The sequence below is a fragment of the Tupaia chinensis genome, unplaced genomic scaffold (assembly GCF_000334495.1).
Source record: "Tupaia chinensis unplaced genomic scaffold, TupChi_1.0 Scaffold144487_1, whole genome shotgun sequence".
In the NCBI taxonomy this organism is placed as follows: domain Eukaryota; kingdom Metazoa; phylum Chordata; class Mammalia; order Scandentia; family Tupaiidae; genus Tupaia; species Tupaia belangeri.
Genome location: NW_006204346.1, coordinates 43,723 through 58,733, shown reverse-complemented (window position 1 = coordinate 58,733; position 15,011 = coordinate 43,723). Strand labels below are relative to the sequence as shown.

The 15,011-nt window shown below is 38.8% G+C and overlaps 2 pseudogenes; both read right to left on the bottom strand.

Annotated features, from left to right (window-relative positions):
* Positions 1–1,764: 1,764 nt before the first annotated feature.
* Positions 1,765–11,947, bottom strand: LOC102487416 (CDK2-associated and cullin domain-containing protein 1-like; annotated as a pseudogene).
* Positions 11,948–12,252: 305 nt separating this feature from the next.
* On the bottom strand, positions 12,253–13,090 carry LOC102487004 (RNA-binding protein EWS pseudogene; annotated as a pseudogene).
* Positions 13,091–15,011: the final 1,921 nt, after the last annotated feature.

Here is a 15,011-nt window from a genome sequence, read left to right as displayed (position 1 = left end):
GGTTTTTGGGTAGCATCAGAGTGTATGTGCTCAGATGAATGTTCTCAGATGCATGTGCACACACATGTGTATACCTATGTTTTTTAAGCTGTTGATTTAGCTATCTTGGTTCCTGAGTAGTCTTTTGTGTCATTTTTTTAAAAGTTTATTTAATTTTATTTATTCTTATTATTTTTTAATTTGACCAGAGAGAGAGGGAAAGTGCGAAAGCAAGTCACCAGGTCTGGGACTCAAACAATGATCACCTTAACCACCATACCATGTGCTGGTCCTGTGAGTATTCTAAGAGCACTTATTTTGAAAAATAACTCTTAAAAATTGTGAGAAACTTAAAACAGTATTTTTCTAGAAGTTGAGTTGCAGGTGGGATGAACAAGCATCTGAAAAGTGATGTCCCCATTATGTAATATGACATATATCATTTTGTATTTTTAGTACCAGGAATCTTTTGTAAGAGAAGAAATACCAAACAATAAAGAATTACTGGGGAAGTGCTGGCATGTGGCATGGTGGTTGGGGTGCTGCACTCTCCCATGGCTGACCATAATTTGAGTTCTGGACCTCGCAGATTGCTTTCTCAGTTTCTCTCTCTCTGGCCAAATTAAAAAATAACTCAAAATTAAAAAAAATTTAAACAGTTACTGTGGGAAACAAAAACCTCAACAGTTGAGATACAATGAGATAGAAGAAATGTCAAGTATTTTCAGCTATGCATATTTTACAAAGCATGAGACTGGTCAGGTGCCTATTAACAGGCTGCTCTTCTTGATGAACCTCCAGTGTGCCTCAGAGTCTTGGTCCCAACAACACAACTTCTGCCCAAGAACCATTCCCTGTGGACCCACTGCCCTGCACTCAGCAAGCTCATAGCTTGGGTCACCGCCCAGTCCAAGGACCTCTGCTGAGAACAACAGCCACATGGAGAGGACACATTTAGTTGATTAAGTGGACCATTCAGGGAGGATAAAAACTGGCAGCTACCCAGCAGGAGGCACTGCAGAGGCAAGGGCCCTGTGGCGATGCATGGGACATATGGGAAGGGGTTGGGAGGAGACCACCCCAGGTCCTGTGGGGTCACATCACAGGATAACCCAGTCATGTACTCATGTGGTTGTTTTATCATATCGGAGAATTAAATTGCCTTATGTAAAATCCTCATTTTTTTAGATCCAGATCTCTAAGGTTAGAGACCTTCCCTGAGGCATAGAATGAAAAACCACAAACAATTATAAAGTGGGAAAAGCAAAATTTTAATAGGAAAGTAAAGATTTTTAATATACCCCCATGCCAGAAAGGCATGCAGGTGGACACTGCCAGAGAAGGACCAGTGCACTGGACATGGGTTTAGGTGTTAATTTTATCTTAAGAGTTAGTAATGACTATGTAGCAGGGGAAAGTCTGTCATAGTATCTGGGTTTTTGTTTAGAATTTGCGGGCATGGGGTCAGCAGGTGATGTGGTGGTTAAAGTGCTGGACTCCTACATGATCGACCATGGTTTTAGTCCCAGACTTGGTGGTTTTCTTTCTTACTCTCTCTCTAACACACATTCCCTGTAGCAAGGTGAAAAGTAATTATAATGATAAATATAATTAAATAAAAATAATTCTTCTAAATAAAGAATTCACAGGCTTTTCTCTGCACTTTTATATCTTTGTCAGGTGAAAAGTTTAACCACCTAATCACACAAGCTCAGTGTTAAATTGAAAGAAATGAGCATCCATATATGGATAAACTGCCCATTCAGATTATTGCTGCAGTGGGAATCAAGATGTTGCCCTAGTATCCCATTGTGGTGGTGAATTTTGGCTATGTATTTGGGATTGCAAGAGGGAAGATAAGCTTCCCTGTGCCAGGGGCTGGGTGGGAGGAAGTTCTTTGCAGATGGTCTCATTGTAACCCCCGATAAGGTGTGATTGATGTGGTAGATGTTCTGCTATTTTCTTAGTGCTACTTTGATCACTTCTAGCTAACTGTTCATGCAATCCAGCACCCACCAATGGGGACCAGTTCAGTGTGGAGTGAGGGCTACCAGGGCTAAAAACCCAAGCAAGGAAAAGGGTTTGCAAGAGATCTCAGGCACAGTCGACCAGGGAAAAAGCAGGATTCCCCCCCCCCATCCCTTCCACATGCTCATGAGGATGGTCCCTTGGCACCCAGGGCCACCAAGTGCTCTGTAGTCCTTAGGCCTCCCTCATGCCCCAATTGTACTGCAAGGTTCCCTGATCTTGCCAACACCTGACTAGGTGCCTGCTGTCTTCATCCACCCTTCCATCCATACATTTCACTCAGGAGAGTCTCACTACTTTTCTTAGGTGCACTCAGGGCTCTGCCTCAGACCCAATCTCACTGGAAGGAGACAGAGAGAGTGAAAGTGAGAAATCACCCCTCAGAGTAATGGCCACATGACAGTCCTTTCTCCTCCATTGTCCTCTGGATTTTGGGTATGAGTGTACAGATTCCCAGAGTGATTTTCAAGCTGCCAGGTCTGGGTTTTGAAACATGGTCTACCATGAGGGAATCCAGCACATTAATCATCACACCACCTGCTGTCTTCTACTTTGGCTTTTTAATTGTAAAGCTTTAAAAAAACTCAAGTTAATATACACTTATAATTTTAATAACAGTTGCTTATTTTAAAATTGTTTTTTACTTCAAGGGCAATTCTTGGTAATAATCACAGTGATTATAAACAACTATAACAAAAAATGCAAAAGAAAATACAGTCAGCTTCAACAGTAAGAAGACAAAATCTGGAAGGGTTACTCTGTTTAAAGGGAAATTAAAGAAGGATTATTTAAATACTATGAAACAAGCATTCTTGCTCACTTTATACCTGCAAAAAACAATTTTATTTTCTAGATTACCATTCCTTTTGCTGGGACGTGTACAGACCACCACTCTGACATTATCCTTTTGTGCAGGAAACTTTCAACTTCCTGTTTGGTCAGTACAGAATACTGTGAGGTGATGCTGTGCAAACACTTCCTGAGGAATTATTTTTGTGTGCAAATTTGCAACTGGATAAAAACAAGGCATACCTCAAGGAGAGTGGTGGTGGAAGAGCTTTGTGCAGCCCAGACACATGTGTAGTGTCCATGGCTATGGGCTTCTGTTTTTCTGCACTATCATCTACCCACATATTAGACCCCAAGAAAGGGATGCTAACTGCTACAAACTAATAAAAGGGACAAAATTCCAAGGTAACTTTTCTACAAAATTTAATAATATACCAACTCATACATCCAAATCTGTTTCTACTCATTAACCCTACATAAAAACTATTAAGAAAAGAGTCACAGAATCAGATTTTGCTTTCTGCCCCACAGAAAATGAAACATTGATTCCTGTTGCTTAGGGTGCAGCTCTGACAACTGAGGCCATGAGATGCCACTGTTACCTAAGATTAAGGCCAACTTTAAAATACATACTGTACTTCAAAATGATGATCAACTATTTACTTTTACATACCATTACTTCAAGGTGACTGGTGGATTTTTAAGAGTCTAGTTTCTTGGAACCAGCAGATGGGGTGATGGTTAAGGTGCTGGACTCCCACATGATTGACTGCGGTTTGAGTTCCAGACCTGGAGGCTTGAAACTTGCACTGGGTACATGTGCATATGTTTCCAAGATCTCAGAAGGAGAAGGGAAGAGAGGGATTGTGATGTCCCCATCCCCTAAGGGGTTATTTCTCACTTTACCTCTGTCTGTCTCTCTTTCTCTAGTAATCACACATACCTAAAGCAAACATCTCTAAAAAAAATTTCAGTGTCTTGTTTTATGGGACCTCTAGGTGACGTGATGTTTAAGGCATTGTACTGTCACATGGCTGACCACAGTTCTAGTCTCAAACACAGTAGCTTGAAAATCATGCTAGATACTTGTGCAAGGGTAAGGTGTCAAGAAGAGGTCATTAAGGGGGAGATGAATGAGAAGGTTTAGAGGAAGTCTTTCTAAGAGTGACCCATAATTTAGATTGTATAGGCTCAATTTAGCAAAGATTGTAATACACAGCATAAGTTATAAAAAGACACGTGATATATCACACATATTCATTTTTTAAAAAAATTTTTTGCTTTTTAAAAAATTTATATCCATCTGAGAAACATAAAAAGAGAAAGAGAAAAAAGCAGGAAATCACCTCCCAGGTGAGCTTATTACACAGAAATCCATTCTCTTCCATTCTTCTCAGGATAGTGGACATAAACACACACATGTGACTATTGTGTTTTTCAAGCAATCGGATCTGGAATTTAAACTGTGCTTTCAGCCATGTGTGGTCCATTAACCACCATTCCACCTTGCTGGCCTTCCACATGTTTCTAAAAAGAAATATATAAAATCTATGAGAAAATCAAAATATATTGAGAGACATGAAAAACCTTGGTTGTACATAACATGCACCTAGGTTCATATGGAAAATTTATCTTTAAAAAATGGCTAACTTCCCAAAATTTATCTATAAATTTAATAGCATCCTATCAAAATTTCAATTTGTTTTCTTTTGAAAGAAAAAGGGACCAAAATTATTCTAAAGTTTAGCTAAACATCAAATATACATACCTATATATACCTATATAATTAGCCAAACAATTTATGAATTAAGGCAATGGGAATAACTATGAATAATATTACCTGACTGTAACAAATATTATGAATCTATAATATAGCAATAATAGACAAATACCAAGGAACCATAATATAAACAAATTACACAGATAAATTCACACTGAAACAGGACTTTCTGTAGAAGAAGAAAAATATTTTACCTTGACACATCTATTTTTTGTTGTCTTTCATAAACAGAAAGAGGGGCCAACAGCTGATGTGTTGATTATGGCACTAGACCTCCACATGGCTGACCATGGCTGGATTTGGTGGTTTGTTTTCTCACTATTTCTGTGTGTGTGTGTGTGTGTGTGTGTGTGTGTGTGTGTGTATGTGTGTGTGTGTGTGTGTGTGTGTGTGTGTGTGTCTGTCTGTTTCTCCCTGGTCAAATTAAAAAATAATGATAACAAATATAATTAAATAAATAATACCTTCAAAATAGAAAAGCTTCATAGACTATTTTTTTTTTCTTTTTGGAGAGGTTTTTGATATAGGACACGTGCACTCGCCAGAAAGACAGAGAGAGAGAGAGATAGAAAGAAAGTGAGAAATAACCTCCCAGGGGGAAAGCCATGCCACAATCCCTTCTTCTCCATTCTCCTCTCGGGATATTGGCACCCATGCACACACGCCTGGTGTGAGTTTAAGCCACCAGGTTTGGGTCTTGAACTGCATTTGACTCCATGTGAGTCCATGAACATAGCCATTATGCTAACTGCTGATCCCAGGCTTCATAGAACAGTTTATTTAATTTAATATTTTTTAAACAGAGAGAGAAAGGGAAAGTGATAAAGTAAGCTGCCAGGTCCAGGACAAGAACTGAGGTCAGGCATGTGGGAGTCCAGTGCCTTAACACTACAATATCTGCCAGGCCCAGCTTTAGAGATGTTTTATGAAGTACTAAATAGCACTGTTGGTGTGGAGAAACACAAAATATAGCTCTGCCTCTGCTGGAAGGGCACCTTAAAACAGCAGTGCTAATTCTTTCCCATTACATTCAAATATAATATTTAAAAGATGAAGGACTAGACATTTTTGATAAGTATTTATCTTCCCCATTCAAAGTGAAATGATCAGGAGCCCTATACCATTTATTATATTCAGATTTAATAACTATATCCACTTCCTAGAGCATTATAGGAAGCAGCTCTTAATAATTCTCAACATTACAGTGTAGTGTGTTGTTAAGGCACTGGATTACCTCATGGCCAACCATGATTCTAGTGATTGACTGGCAGCTTGAAAATCACAGAGTGTGTGCTAGCCCAAGGTCCTGAGAAGAGAATGGAAGAGAGGAATTGCAGCATGGCCATTTACTTTGGGACGATATTTCTCACTTTCTCTCTCTCTGTCTCTTTTAGGTCAATGTTCGCACCCTATGACAAAAACCTAAAATAAATAAGTAAAATAATAATTATTATCAACATTACAAAGGGAGCTTTAGTGCTCAAGTACTGCCCATCCCTAAGCTACAGTACTGCTGAGACTACAACAGCTGGGGAGATCATGTTCACCAACAGAGGGAATGAAAATGCTCTATGACAGTTGGTCCCCAACATCACCACAAATATGCCTTAGTGAGGCAAGGGACCATCTAACCAATGCATAACATGCTTCTGTTTTCCTATATTCTTAGCATCGTGCCCTAAAATCCCACAGACATTTTGGTGGGCTCCTTGCAATATCATAAATTTTCTAGGAAGCATTTGTGAGTTTGAAAACATGGTCGATAGTTGCAAAGTGCACGCTCTTCAATGTACAGAGTAGAAAAACATAAATGGATGGGGCAAAAAGTTCTAGCAAAAGTTGTTATCTTCTTTTAATAAGACTTTCTAATGCTAAAAAAACCCCCAACTCTTTTAAAGAGGTTATTTTGGTTATGAGTGAAAAATACTGTATTGCAATTATCTGCTTGATTTTAAAGCAAAAAATATATTAACATATCAAACTCATAAATCAAAATTCAGAGTCCAAAAATGAACAAAGCAAGCAATTTAAGGGAAAAAAATTCTAACGCTTTTTCTTTTTTGTTATCATTATTATTCCACTTATATAAAATAACCAGAAAAAAGCAAATCATAACCAAGTGGATTTGCAGGGTGGGAGAAAAGTGTGCCACCAGAGATTATTATTTATTTTTGAGTAATAAAAAGTTCTAAAATTGGATTTGATCATAGATGAATAAATCTATAAATTTATTAAAACATTTTGAACTAAACACATAAAACAGATAAACATTGTGACCAGCAGGTGGCACAGTTGTGAACACATGGGACTCCCTCAAGGCTGACAACAGTTTGAGTCCCTATCACAGTTACTTGAAAGTCACTCTGGGAGCATGTGCATGCATGCCCAGAATCATTAAAGGAGAATAGAGAAGGGATTGCAGCATGGTCATTCCCAATGGAGTATGATTTCTCTCTCTCTCTCTCTCTGGCAAGTGCCTACACCCTATAGCAAAAATCTCTCCCACCCCTGAAAAAAGCCCAGAAAAATGTTATTGTGTATAATTATTCCTTACTAACCTTTCTTCAAAGTGGTTCTAGTTCTACTAGAAACATTGATGTCAAAGATGCAAAGAGTTTGAATAATGTCTCAGTAAAAATAAAAATGAATAAAATCAATACTATTAATGTATTTTTAAAAAATATCTAAAATATATGAGTTTAATAAATATTAAAAATAAATATTTGGGGCCCAACAGGAAGTATAGTGGTTAAGGCACTTGGCTTCCACATGGCCAAACACAGTCTGAATCCCAGTTTTTGTTATTTGCTTTCTCACTTTTTTATTTTCTTACACTCTGTTTCTCTCTCTCTCTCATGGGCATACATGCTCTACAGCAAATTTTTTGAAAATAATAATAAAATAAATGCATTTAAAAAAAATAAAATATAAACATTCTAGGGGCCAGCAGATGGCATAATGGTTAAGTTACTGTATTCTCACATGACTGAGGTTCAAGTCCTGGGCCTGGTAGTTTGAAAATTACACCAGGCATATGTGCATGCATTCTCAAAACCCCGTGAGGAGAATGGAGAAGAAGGAATTGTGTTGTGGCCATTTCCCCTGTGGGGTGAGTTCTCACTTTCTACTTTTCCTTTCACTGTCTCTACCTCTGGCAAGTGTACCTGCTCTATGGCAAAAATTTTAAAAATAAATAAATAAATATTTTACTGTCTTGTCTATTTTGAAAAGTCTGTATACTCAACACTATAGCTTTTTTTTTTTTTAAAAAACTTTTTACTTTTAGTGTAAACAAAACTTTATTATAATGTAAAAAACACCTCATGCAATTTCTTAACAGTACAAAGAGCATGACTTCTGAAATAAAATTTGTATTTTGTCTTAAATATTGCAAAACCCATCCATGTCAACCTTTGAATTTTAATCTGCCTGATATACTATGGTATTTCTCTACTAGGGTAAACCTTGATCAATGGCCAAAAACCAGAAGGTACTATTGTCCTCTGAGCAGTTCTTTTAGTATACTAACTTAAAAAAAAAAGTATGTACTAATTATTAGAAAGTTTCCATTTAAGTAAATATAATTTAAGAGTTTATATATACTGGCAATTGTGTTTCTTATAAAACATTATTTATTGGGTCAGCAGATGACATAGTGGCTATGTAGTTAGACTTCCATATGACTGACCACAGTTTGAGTTCCAGAGCCAGTGACTTGAAAATCACACCAGGCATATGTATGTGCATTCTCAAGATCTCAGCAGAAGAGTGGAGGGAGGTTACAGCCTGGAAATCTGCCCCAGGGGGTGATTTTCACTTTTCCTTTCACTGTCTTTGTCTCTCACTCTGGTGAGCACATGCACCCTATAACAAAACCCTGTTTATAAAAAAAGAAGTTAATTATTCTATTGATATATTATTTTAAGTTTTCTGATACATTTACACTTTTTTATTTTTTCAAGGTTGGCTACTTACTGGATAAAAACATGTGATCCAAGTTTGATAAAATTAGCATAAATGCTATGACTACAAAAGACAAAGCAAGTAACTGTAGTTATTTTTATTTAACTTTTAAAATGGCCTTGACTTAGAACTTTTTTCTAATTTACTTTTATTACTACTATTATTATTTTATTAATTCTTTTATAGATTTTTGCTATAGGGCATGTGCACTTGGCAGAGAGGCAAAGAGACAGAAAGTGAGAAAACACCCCCCAGAAGGAATGGCCATGCCTAAATCGCTTCTCCTCCATTCACCTCTTGGGATGTTGACACACACACAACAGGTGCCCAGCATGAATTTCAAGACACTGAATCTGAGACTCAAATAGCAGTCAGCCATGTGGGAGTTCAGCAACATAATTATTATGCCTTCTGATAGTCTCACTGTTATTATTAACTCACCAGGGAGAGACAGAGAGAGAGAAAGGGAAAATGAGAGAGACATCAGGTCTGGGATTCAAACACCAGTCAGCCATGTGGGAGCCCAATGATTTTACTACACCACCTGCTGGACAGAGAACTTGTAAAGAAACAAATATTTTTGGGCAAGCAGGTGATGTGATGTTTGAGGTGCTGAACTCCCATCTGGATGTCCGTGGTTTGGTGGCTTGCTTTCTCTCTTTCTCTCCCTCTCTCTCTGGTGAGCAAAGGTTTACTGTAGCGTGGGAGTCCAGCGACATAGCCATTACACTGACTGCTGGTTCCCTGTAGCAATTGTTTTTTTAAATATTAAAAACAGTTTTGGGACCAGCAGTTAGCGTAATGGCTATGTCGCTGGACTCCCACGTAGTCGACCGCAGTTCAAGTCCCGGACCGGTGGCTTAATTAAACTCACGCCAGGAACATGTGTGTGCATGCCCATGATCCTGAGAGGAGAATGGAGGAGAAGGGGTTGTGGCGTGGCCATCCCCCCTGGGGGGTGATTTCTTGCTTTCTGTCTCTCTGTCTGGTGAGCGCACACGCCCTATAGCAAAAAACCTCTAAAACAAAAAACAAGATATTAAAAACAGTTTTTATTTAAAACATTTGTATCTTGAATTCAGTTTATTTGCTCCTATATAGTTACTTTTTGAGAAATTGGTATTTAAATTATATGATAGAAGAATGGAGTCTTATTTTTGAAATACCCATTTATTTATATATATCTGAAAGCATGGTTTGTTAATCTTTTTTTATTTTTTAAGTGGTTAGTAATAGTTTTGTCTTTACACAGTATATGGTCTCTGTTGCAACTGCTCACCTCTATTGTTATATAGCAGGAAAACAGCTATAGAGCTTAGGAAAATTAACAGCCATGTCTGTGTTTCAATTAATTTTTTTTTTACAGAGATAGGTGTTTTGTCTACTCCTTTCTCAATTTCTTATTTATTTGCTCTACTGCCAGAGGGAAAATGTTTGGGATAAATTTAGAGAACAGAGTTGGAACCATCTGAACCTATTCTGCTGTGTGAGTAGATATTTGCTATAGTAGAAGGTATGACCTGAGATGTTGTTCACTGGGCTCCTAAAAGTAAAGGCATTCTGCTGTAGATGTCTTTTTTCAACATGTTCCATGAACAGCTTTATAAGGCTATCTTTTAAGCTTTGTTAAGCTGTTTTCAATGTAAAGCTTTTTTGCAAATATGAAAACAAGCACAATGCTCTGTGACACTCCCATGTGTTGTCTAAGAGTTATATGAAATCTTTCAGTATAGAGATCTGCAGGACTGGAATGCAACTCTATTGAAATGCTAAGTATTTTTAAGAGAAGTTTTTGCTATAGGGTGTGTGCTTTTATTGGAAATACAGAGACAGAGAGACAGAAAGTGAGAAATCACCCAACAGGGAGAATAGCCAAGCCTCAATCCCTTCTCCTCCAGTCTCCTCTCAGGATCTTGGGCACATATGCACACACATCTGGTGTGAATTTAAACCAATGGATCTGGGACTCAAACCATGCTTAACTACAAGGTAGTCCAGCAACATAACTATTATACTATTTGCTTGTCTCTCTAAGTGATTAATCTTTTGGATCAGATCACTGAACATCTGTTTCAGTGCTGCTGGCTTACACACTCATACACACAGCTGTATATCTGTTCATAGGATATAGGGATATAGTCATCAGAACTCTGTGTCAAAAGTTCATCTATGACACTATCCAATTTCTTTCAGGAGGTCTTTTTTTTTTTTTGAGAAAGATTTTTACTACAGGGTTTGTTTGATAGCCAGAGAGAGAGAGAGAGCAAGAGATAGACACAGAAAGTGAGGAATCACCCTCTGGGGGGATGGCCATGTTGAAATCCCTTCTAATTTATTCTATTTTCAAGATTTGGGGCACACTGCACATATGTCTGGCATGAATGTCAAGTTGCTGTGTCTGGGCCTTGAACCATGGTCGCTCCTATTTACATCCTTAACCACTAAGTAACCTGAAGCCCCCAGTATGTGCTCTTGTAATCTTTAATAGTCATATTCATTGAGTGCTTGGAGGCGGAGGTGTTGATATTGATGGTAGAGCTGGGGTGAGGGTTGACTTGGCTGCAGTCACATGGCAGCTCTTTAACATCATGGTCACCCCATTGGCCTCCACTGGTGGTGGGGACCCTATTGAGAGCCCGTTATTTGTGTGTTCCTATCCACAGAGATAGCAAACTCTGCCAGTGATGCCCCCCATGAAAATTTTCAGCCAGAACTCGGATCAACAAAGTGCGTGATGGAGGTGGTAGCAGCTACAGAAAACCTTACAAGGTCACCTTCTAGTTGTGAATATCCAAACACAGCAATGGAATTGCTCAGGCACTCCACACCCTTCTCTTACTCACCTTGGACTAGCAATGCTTCACCAAGCTGAATTTCTTCAGGGAAGACTCTGGATTGCCTCAGCATCTTTAAGGTCACATAACTTGGAAAGCCCAGCTCTCTCCTTGTCAAACTTCTCTTTCTTTCTTCATTGTTGCAGCCTGTTCTAGAAGTTGAGGTCACTCCATTGCTTTCAATCAAAGTAAATGCAATTCCTGATGAACAGATCCTGGCACACACTGGTGGTGGCCATGGTGCTGTTCTGGCCCACCATCTTTGCCATACAGAGTGTGGAGGTGGTGCCACTCACACCCATTGCCAGTTGGCCACAGAAGCGTGAGGCCTTAACTACTTAATTATATAATTTTTTTATTTAATTATATAAATATTTTTATTTTTCTAGAGGATTCATTTTTCATTACAAAAAGTTTTTTCTTCCATGAGACAGATAGCACCCTCGAGAGTCTTGATATCATGATTAATTCTCACACTCAGCCAGCCTTGAACCACAGCACACATATGCTCAGCATACTCTAGTAGGTCTCCAGCCTTGAACCACAGAAATATTTCCAGGTAAGTCATCGTCATGATTGTGTTTTACTCCTGTGCACCATCTGTACCCCCAATATGATATTTCTAAACAGTTCATAAAAGGTGTTGTTTTTACTATTAAGTATGGTATTTTTTTTTCTGTAGGGCATGTATGCTAAGAGACACAGAGAGTGAGGGAAAATGAGAAATGAGAATGAAAATGAAAATGAGAAATCATTCCCCAGAGCTGATTGCCATCCCTATTCTCCTCAGAATTTTGGACATGCATGTACAGGCAGCCAGTGTAATTTACACGCTGCTGGGTCTGAAACTTAAACTGCAGAGTTAGCTGCAGGATTGTTTTAAAACCATTTTTTTATGCTACTGGGGTGGTCCTGTTGGAATAAACTCTGCTGCCCATAGCTGCTGCTCTGTTGGCTATATTGATATGAAGACTGGCAATAGGATCCAGTTTGGGGGAGTGGGGTTAACTAATGGGAGGCTGCTGCCCATAGCTGCTTTGTTGACCATAGCTACTCTGCTGTCCATAGCTGCTTGGTTGCCCATAGGTGTTCTGCTGAGAACAGCTGTTCTGATAATAACTAGTCAGCTGTGTAGAGGAATAGCTGGTAGGAAGATAGGATGGACGTGCAGTGGCTGGCTGCATGGGGGAGCTCCCAGGTACCTGGAGATAACTGCAGTTACTTTGTCCATATCCTAGGCTGGTCTGTCATAACCCCCTGTGCTAGATTGAGGTTGACTAGTTTCAGTGGGCCTGTCACCATCCTGTGGCCTTGCAAGTGTGGTGGCTGCAGGCTGCTGCCCATAGGCAGGGTAAGCAGGCTGGGTGCCATATGCAGACTGAGTTGCATAGGAGGCCTAGGTGGTGGTGACTGTAGCAGTGGAGGTATCATAACCACCAGTGCTGTACCCCTGGACAGGCTGGCTGTATGCCGGGGTGGGGGCAGTTGAAGTTGTATAACCAGTAGGAGGCTGTCCATAAGAAGTTGCATAGGTGGTCTGCCCATAAGTTGCAATTGTCTAAGCCTGGGTATAGCTGACATTGGTGGGCTGTCCATAGGTTCCGTAGCTTTGTAGCCTGGGTGGACTGTGCATATCCTTGAGTGGGCTGGGCAGTGTAAGCACTGTAGCCCACTGGGCTACAGCTTGGCTATAGGTACTGTAGTTCATGGACGCCATTTTCTCTTCTTCCTCCTCAATCTCTCAACGTCTGTCTCCCTCTTGCTTTGTAAAATAATTTTAAATAGTTGTACGTGAGAGAAAATGGACTCAATTAGTTTCAAAAATTTGTTTAAATAATTATTATTTTTTCTTTTCAAATAATTATTTAAATTTATTTATTTATTATTATTGTTTAATTTGATGAGAGAGAGAGAGAGGTAGTGTGCGAGAGAGAGAAGGAATGTGAGAAACCAAGCCACCAGGTCCAGAACTCAAACTACGGTTGGCCATGTGGGAGTCCAGCACTTTAACCACCACACCACCTGCTATCTCATTGTTTAAATAATTCTATCTGTACTGACAAAGATTTTCTGCTTTACCAAAATTTAATCAAGCTTCCTAAACTTTGCCAAGGTCTGTTTCTTTACTTTTCTATAAAATCAAGTTAGGTGAGCCTGAGAAGTATCCCCCTTAACCCTAAGATTACCTCTTAGTAATTTACTATCCACTGGACTGCACCCTGCTGCATGGTGCTAAGTTCACACTTGTCCATCCTAATTCAGAGTCAAATCCATTCTCTCTCTCACACACAGTCTCATTGTTTCAGCTCCTGTACATGTCTCCATGGTCTCTAATAAAATATTATCAGTTACTGTGCTAATTATGTAGGTATATTTACTCATTTTAAAACTGCATTATAATTTTGGAATTACATATTTTTAAAAAGATTTTTGCTATAGGGTGGGCGTGTTCATCAGAGAGAGAGAGAGAGACAGAGAGACAGAAAAGGAAATATCACCTCCCAGGGTTAATGATCATGGCACCATCCCTTCTTGATTCTCCTGGGATTTTGGGCACATACACACATATGTGCCCTGTGTGTTTCAAGCTGCCAGATCCAAGTGCCAAACCATGGTAGGCCATGTGGAAGTCCAGCACCTGAACCACTACACCACCTGCTGGTCACTGTAATTTAAAAATTGTATTTTTTGACTAGAATTTAAAATTTGTATTTGTTGCCTAATTTTGTTACTCTTCTTTTAGAGGTTTTTGCCTTAGGCTGGGTGTGCTCACTCAAGAGAGAGGAAAACAGAGACTGAGAAAGTGAGAAATCAACCAACCAGGGAGATAGCCACACCATAATCTCTTCTCCTCCATTCTCCTCCTGGACTCTTAGACACGTACAGATGGGCCCAGTGTGATGGCACCTGCTGGCCCCATTAACTTTTTTTTTTTTTTTTTTTTTTAATGTTTTTGCCATAAGGCACATGCGCTCACTGGAGAGGAAGACTAGCACTGAAACAGAAAGTGAGAAATCACCACCCTGGGGAATGGCCATGCTGCAGTCCCTTCTCCTCACTTCTTCTCTATGAATTTTGGACATGCACACAAACATGCCTGGCATGAGTTTCAAGCCATCAGGTCCAGGACTCAAATGTGGTTGACCATGTGGAAGTCCAGCACCATATACGTTATGCCACCTGCTGGCCCTATACTACTTTTATAATATGTTAAGATGAAAAACAAGAGAAAGTAATAATAAACAAAGTCATATAAAACTAAAATGATTCTCCCCAACAAAGTAAACAAGAACAGATTTGAGAAACTACAGAATCATTGACATATTGCTAAATAATATATTACATAAAAATTTAATATATTTCAAATGAGTAAAAAAAATTCAGAAAACAAATAACTGAAATGAAAAAGTACAAAAAACTTGGATAGATATTTTTCAGAATAAAGTATACAAATGGTCAATAGGCATATGAATAAAACTCAACATCACTAATTATTAAGAAAATACAAATGAAAATAATTATGAAACATCACATCATACCTCTTTTTCTTAAAATATTATTTTATTCATTTTATCTATTTGTTGTTATTATTTTCTAGTTTGATTAGAGAGAGAGAGAGAGAGAGAGAGAGACAAAGA